This window comes from Theobroma umbraticum, unplaced genomic scaffold (genome assembly GCF_002168275.2).
Source record: "Theobroma umbraticum cultivar Fairchild unplaced genomic scaffold, ASM216827v3 scaffold_69.0, whole genome shotgun sequence".
In the NCBI taxonomy this organism is placed as follows: Eukaryota; Viridiplantae; Streptophyta; class Magnoliopsida; order Malvales; family Malvaceae; genus Theobroma; species Theobroma umbraticum.
The window spans coordinates 105,534-113,616 of record NW_018397293.1 but is presented as its reverse complement, the minus strand read 5'-3'; the positions used below and the strand labels follow the sequence as shown (position 1 = coordinate 113,616).

The window sequence follows — 8,083 nt, the reverse complement described above, 5'->3', positions numbered from 1 at the left end:
CATTTTTGTAAAATAAGAGTGTTAAAATAGTAAGGCATTAATTTTTTGTCATGGGAATATTTATTAATTAGAGTTTGGGTTAGTTAGAATATTATGAGATGTATAAAGATAAATATAAAAAATACTATGGTTTTAGGGTAGTAGTTTGGAACTCTAATTAATATATGTATATATATATATATATATATTTCCATGACTAATAGAGTTGAAATTGGTACTCTAATTCCTTCCCCCTAACTTTAACTCTAATTGATTTTGGAACCAATTTTTTATGTGTGCCCAACCTCTTGCTTTTGTTTCCCTATACTCGTCATTACTAAAAGAGATTAAGGAAATGCTTAGCCTCCATTGCATCCCATCTTGAATATGTTTTTGTAGTTCACCTGCCTCCATGTGGTATTCAACTCTCTCTACTAATCTCCTTTCTAGCCACTCAATATTTTCAAACTCCACATAACCGATACACTATCTCCTTTTCTTTTCTCCATCACCACCCTTCAAAAAAAAATCATGTTTTCTTTTCTCTGTCACAACCTTTGCACTGAATATTTCATTTCTTTCACTACTAAAAAGCAAGCTTTTTTTGACGAAATTTTACGTCAAAAAAAGATAAAATTATGTTGGAAATGTCTTTTTCCAATAGATTTTCAATAGAAAAATCTATTGAAAATTCTGTCGGTAAAAGCACCATCGAAAATACTTTCCATTGAAAATTCATGAAAAATTTCGAACGAAAATACTTTCTGCTGAAAATTTATCAAAAAAAGTGCATGATTCGTGAGCTGTATCATATCAATTCCATTGGAAATGCTTTCCAATGAAATTTTCTGTTGAAGAAGCATTTCCAACAAAATTCCATAGGAAATTTTGTTAAAAATTTCCATTGGAAATGCATTTGCAACGAAATTTTTGATAGAAAAAGAATTTCTCATGGAATTTTGTTGGAAATTTCTCACGGAATTTCTTCATTTTCAACGAAAAATTCTACGGAAAATTTTCGACAGAAATTTTGTTCACTAATGCATTTCCAACAAAAATTTTGTTGTTCCGTCAATAATATCTCTCCAACAAAAATTACCAAATAAAATTTTGATAACAAATTATTAAATGACATCCATAATTCACATTCAAAATTTATAAGAGACATGCATTAAAAACTAAAATTCAAAATTTAATAACAACTAAAGCATTCAATGTAATAACAGCTCCTCAAGTAATGTTCCCATAAAACAGCTTATTCCAAACAATCTGACAGCACTTTATGCTGAAGCTGCTGCAACCTGCTTCCTTGGGGCAGCTTGAGGACTTAATCACAATCCAACAAACAAATTATGAGAAAAACCAAATAAAAATAATGTTAAGAATGAACATCACCTGCAAAGAAACTACCAGTACTACAAGAACAAGTATAAAAGAAATTACTGCATTTTGCTGTTACCTTCACTGAAACCACTCTTGAACCTGCAAGGGGCATGGCGAAGATACCTCATCCTACCAGCACTAGTGGTCTTCCTTCTTATTGCCTTCACACTGCATTTATCTGAATCCCACAATCAAGAGTTCCTCATAGATTTAGGGCCTAATTATGACCCATTCACGCACATTTCACATCTAATCACAGTCTCTTCAAACATATTTGTAGGCGCACATTACACGTCACGGTCATTCACATTTAATATACTTAAACCAAAACACATAACTTAGGGCATCAGTATGAAAGTTTATGCTTTTACAAAGAAACACATGCACACCAGCTCCAGCAAGTATACAAGTTTATACTTTTGCTAAGAAATAAATCCACATCAGCCCTTTTTTTCAATATTTTCGGGTTAATGAACTTTTCATTAAAATAAACACCACATTCAAGGAAAATAAGAGCTAAAAAGCTACAAACGCAAATGCATACTCTTACCAAAGGAGTCAACCAGAACAAACCGAGTACATAAAGAAACAAACCCAGGCAAATAGCTAAACAAAAACAAACCCAGATGCGGAAGGAGACTCAACAACACAGCAAACAACAAAATAAAAACAAGAACAAAAATTAATGTTCAGACGTAAAAGAAATAGGGGCACTTACATTTCCTCTTCCGAGCAGCAAGGAAACCACAAGCAGCGGAAGGACTCTTTTGGAGATGGAAGCTGCGTCGACAAGAGGCAGCAAAGCGCAAGGCAGGGCAAGGGGTGGCAAGGGCCAGGGGATGAGCCTAGGGCTGGAAAGATTTAGAATTTGGAGAAAGATTTGGGGAAAAAGTTGGGCATGTCCGGTTATAATAGTATTTGATATAGACTTTATATTAGATAGTTATAGTTTCAACAATTATCAAAATTAACTATTGGTAAAGTAGTAGACTTTTGGAACTATTATTTTCAATCCTTCCGTTCGAGTCCTACCACAATCAAAGTGATTTATATATATTATATTATTTAATGAACCATTAATATACTTATTATAAATTTTACTACATAAACTATATTATAAAATATCATTTATAGAGAAATATAATATATTATATATTAATTAATATTATCAAATATATAATACTATTTTGTTGTTTATATAATATATATTGTTTATTAGTTATTAAGTAAATATATTTTTTATTAAATATAACTTACTTAAATATCAATATATATAAGTTATATATTTATATTATATAGTATATCAAATTAATATATGTTATAATTTTATATGTTACAAAATTTGTATCTATAATAATAACTACTAAACTCTCTCTCTCTCTCTCTCTCTATATATATATATATATATTATAAAGAACGATAATAACTGGTAAATTCATTAAGTGTGTATAATCATACAAGTAAATCTTATTATAAGTTATAAAAATGCTTATACGTAAATTAAATATATGTATGTTACAATTATATATATATAATAATATGTATATATATAGTTATTATACTTAATACAGGTTATATGTATATATATAGTTCATATAATTCAGATAGTAATATAATCATATAAGTAAAACTTATTATAAGTTATAGTAATATTTATGTAAAAATAATATATATAATATATTTATCCAAATATATATAACATTTTATATTACGAAACATTATTAATGTGTAATAAATTAATATATTAAGTATATTATTTAATTAAATTTACTATCAATTCTTGCTAATTTATATCAACTAATATTAGTATACATCAAGTATTTTATTATATTGATACAGTACTCATCAATTCAATTATTAAAATTATAGTATGAAAGTAGTTGCAAAGAATGATATAAGCAACATAATATTAGAATTATCTTATATGAATATAATCAATGTAAATTATAATGTTATATTACTTTATTTATATATATTAATGACACAAATTATATGTTATAATATTATATATATTACAAACTTTGTATAACTAATAATTAATTGTAAATAATTTGTTATAAAAACTAAGGTAATAGTTACTAACAAAGTTATTAAATGCAATCATATAAATAAAATTTATTATAAGCTAACATATAAAACATATGTGTAATAATTATAACATATTAATATATATGTAGGATATTTAATATCTCATATATATATTAACCTATAAAGGTATATCATTTAAAATAGATAACAGTTAATTTCATATTAATATAGGTTTATATATAATTAGATATATATATAATTTGCATACATAAAATAAACTAATATATTTTAAATATATTATACTAATTATAAGTTGACTATATATATTAATCTTTTTATAATTTATATTAACTAATATTAGTATGTACCTAAACTATTATTAGTTTTTATTTAATATATTATTAGATTTTATCATCCAATAATTTAAAAAATAGTAATATTGACCAAATTTTTCAACTGAATATTTTATTCAAAAATTCCATTGAGAAATTTAGCGGGATTTACAATTTTTTTGCCCCTTAACTTTTCTATGAATTTCCAATAAATTATTTTTTGTAGAAAATTCCAACGGAAATCCGTCGAAAAGTTTGACAGATGTAATTTTTTTTATGTGCCAAAAAAAATATCAACGGATTCTCAACGAAAATTTTCTTTTGAAAAATTTCATTGAAAATTCGTCAGCAATATGTCGAAAAAATTAAAATAAATTTCCGTCGAAATTACGTTTGAAATTCTTTGAAAATTTCCAACGAAAAAATTTCAAATAGAATTTTTGCCTTCAGAAAAAACAAGTTTTCTTATAGTGTTTTTTCCTTGTGGTATTCAATGGACAATTGAGGTTCCTGAGTTTCTATCAACCATTGAAAAAAATGTTTTAAATAGATTGTTCAGCCTATATTGCTTTAATATTATATTAAACTTTAAGATAAATATTTAATATAAAATCAATTAATAATAAATAAAAAATTCTTATTATATTTGTTACTCGAAATACTTCAAACTTAACTAATATGAGATTTACTCTTATCACCACTATAATACAGCACAAAGACATCCAAGAATTAAGTGGGTCTATTTTTTCTGAGACCCCTTGTTGCTAAACTGCAACTTTGTAAGTTTCCTTGAACATTAATATATTTCCAGCTTTTCAAAAAAGAAAAGGGTAAAATTATATATGAATTTTTTTAATGATAAATACTGCGTGCAATAAATATGAATACTTATTTTATATAATTTAATGATTTTTTTAATATATCGTTTTATATGATCTAATGATATCTTTTAAGTTTGTTATCTTTTTATATGATCTAGTGAATTTTTAAATTTATTTTTATTGTAAAAAATCAAAATTATATCTATCACAATGATTTTAAATAACTTTTATTATTATTATTTTATATAACTATGGGCTCCATAACTGGCTGGCTTGCAGCCAATAATAGCCCCATGAGATCTATTTTAGCAGATAGAATGGTATAGATAATCACAATTAAGTAGTAAACATCTATTAGGACTAGCATTATAATGGCATGAGATTTTGTTACTCATAAACTCTAATTTTACCCTTGTTTGATGAAATTTAATCAATCAAGAGTTATTCACAAAATTATTACCAAAAAAATTGTTCTATTGACAACAATTAAAGTAATTAAAAATATTATATATATATAAATTAAATTTATTATTAGGATTGGAAATTATAATAAACTTGCACCAAACGATCCAAAGTCTTTCTTCTTGTCATGGAGATCTTTGTACGTTAGTGGGTATCGGGAAACAATTTAAATCCTTGGGTTCTATGCAATAGTTTGGTTTATATGATTGTTTCGGAACGAGGTAGAATATATTTAATGGAGGCACGTGGGCTGCTTTACAACTCTATGATCTCATGAAAAAGTGGGTTGCAATATGTTATTAATAGAAGACATTTTTGGCCCTTTAGAGGTGAAACTTATACAGAAAGTCAAAGAAGTTAAACCAAATGTTATTTGGATGGCACCACAAGAGGGATGGGTGAAGTTCAACGTTGATGGGCCTACCTCAAGAAATCTGACAAAGGTTGGAATTGGCAACATTTTACATGATAATGGTGGATTAATTAAATGTATGCTCTCACAGTTGATTGGTATGGTGGACTCAAATCTTGAAAAATTACTAAGTCATTAGATAAGCTTTTATCATATTCATCAATCATATGCGACATAAAACAGGTGAACTTGTGGAATGAAAGTGATTCGAAGAATACAGTATCATGGATAAATCATCCTCAAGAGACCCTTGGAGGTTTATGAAATGACTGGTGCAGATGGAAAATATGCAGTTCTTAATTACAAATTGGAAGGTTACCCATGTGATGCGAGAAGCAAACAGTGAAGCAGCAATGCTTGTGATAGAAAGTGTACAAAGATGCGTAGAATTATTTCAAGTGGTAGATTAAGAGGTTGATCATACTTGGTATCGTCACTGTGTAAGCTAAGTATTAAGGTACAGGAAGATCTTTATTTATTAACACAAAATCCACCTCATATATTATTGATATGGATTCGGGACATTTCATATTACTCAATTGTGCAACACCCTAACTCTTTACCTATAGAGGTGAGGATCTTTACATTGGTTAGGAACTAGCTCGACTTTAATATCTATCATGAAAATCTCATATCAGTAAAGATTTAGATCTATTTAGATATAACTTATTATGAATTTATGTTTTCAATCCAAAATATATTCTTGATAGGTGGAAGAAGGCTATTATTTACTAACCCAAGACTCATCCTATTTTTTATTTTAAACTTACAATCATATGCACGAGTGCTACTTATTTTGAAATTCAAGCACATCTGTTGCTGCTGCACCGTTTCTTTTAAGTTAAAAAAGGAACAACTCTTTGAATGATGTTTGTTTTGGAAATTCAAGCGCACCTTTTGCTGCTGTAGAACCGCAAGCTGTCCACCTTATTTGGAATTTTTCTCTCCTTTCTCTAAGCACGTGGTGCACTGCCATCCTCCTATCGTCCGGTCCGACAAGGTTCACCTCTTTTTTCGGCATGAAAACCGCATCCTTCCCTCGAATCTTGGATATCAACTTTGGTTGTAGTTTTTCTTAATAAAATTCAAATCGGGCTGTTCCATAAGCCACGATCAATCTCCCCTTTCTTATGCTGCACAAAATCTGCCATTGTCCCTCCCACTTTTGATTTCAAACCTGTTACTTTTTCAAAACATCATTATTTTGATTTCAAACCACCAATATTTTTTGTTTAAGTGCGATTAGTCATTTATTAAATTAGTTCTATTTAATGAAATTATAAATTGATTTTAGATTCGTTTAAAGAATAAAAAGCTGGTGTATGAGTTTTTGAGTTGGGTTTGAGAGTATAGAAATGTATAAGGAAGGATTGTCACTCCGTGACACCTGTTTCATCAACGGTAGCATCTAATCATGTATTATCCTATTTAAACTTTTATTTTTAATTTCATTATTATGTTTCCTTAATCATTGTTTATTTATTTTATTAACAACTTAAAGTCTGTTATTACGTCGTGCACATGATGTAATTATGAAATGCATGGCGTAAGCCTTGATAAAATGTCAAATGAAAATCTTTTATTAAGACTATTTCCTTGATCCACCCATCACAATGGTGGGATCTGAGGATAATCTGTCACCTAGAGAATTACTCAAGAAGGCTCGGCTTCGTGAGTTTATCGAGCAAATCTGTCATGACCCAAATTTGAGGAGCCGTGACCAGTACGCACAAGTTTGATGGGCAAGCTTGCGAGACTTGACAAAACCTTCATGGTTAAGTCTTGATAAATATGTATATCATACTCATAAGGTCTCATAGCCAATATCATGTCATTAAACTTAAATCTCTTATCATTCAACCTTAGCCCCATAACTCGTAACAAAGTTTAGGACTTAAAAACAACATACACTTAGCCATACATTGGCTAATTCACAAAGTCATTAAACATCTCATTACATAACATAAGGCAACTTCATGCTGTCATATTTCCTTTATGACATACTTTATATATGTAGTGGAAAGGTACATAAAACACGACTTAGATTGTGACGCAATGAAAATTCATTGTTAGCGGATAACTTTTACAACCCATATCTAGGGGGTTCGTGATCGCCACGCACGAACTTGGTAAGGAAGCCTGCAAGACTAGAGGAAGCCTTCATAGTTAAGTCTTGATAAACACATATATCATAATCATAAGGCCTCATGGTCAACATCATCTCATATCAACTTAAATCTTTTAGCATTCAACATTAGCCCCTTGGGTCATAATAACATACAATAGTTAAACATAACATACACATAGCCATGCATTGGCTTATTCACTAAGTCATTAAACATCCATTATATAGAATAAGGCAATACCATGTTGTCATATTTCCTTTATGACACACTTTATTTACATTGTGAAAGTGTACATAAACTAAGACTCAGATTATGACGCAGGGGAGATTCATTGTCAACAGATTACATACCACTTGTCAAAATTGCATGTTTGACATCGACAATGCTAAGTCACACGATCCTGCTTGTCTATTTATCTGCTCATTACAATTGAAATTGGTGAGTTGAACTAGCACTTAGTGAGTGGGTGCACAAAATAGTTGTAAATGTGCAAGGATAGTTGTTACACATATCCTCTAATTATGTATGCATCTCATACAT

At 28.9% G+C, this 8,083-nt stretch overlaps 1 long non-coding RNA gene across 1 annotated transcript; it reads right to left on the bottom strand.

Annotated features, from left to right (window-relative positions):
* Positions 1-1,074: 1,074 nt before the first annotated feature.
* Positions 1,075-2,071, bottom strand: LOC110428765 (uncharacterized). Its single transcript, XR_002446501.1, has 2 exons — positions 1,439-2,071; positions 1,075-1,305 (listed from the first exon to the last, which is right to left on the bottom strand). It is a non-coding gene; the product is annotated as an uncharacterized LOC110428765 (long non-coding RNA).
* Between the last annotated feature and the right edge of the window lie 6,012 nt (positions 2,072-8,083).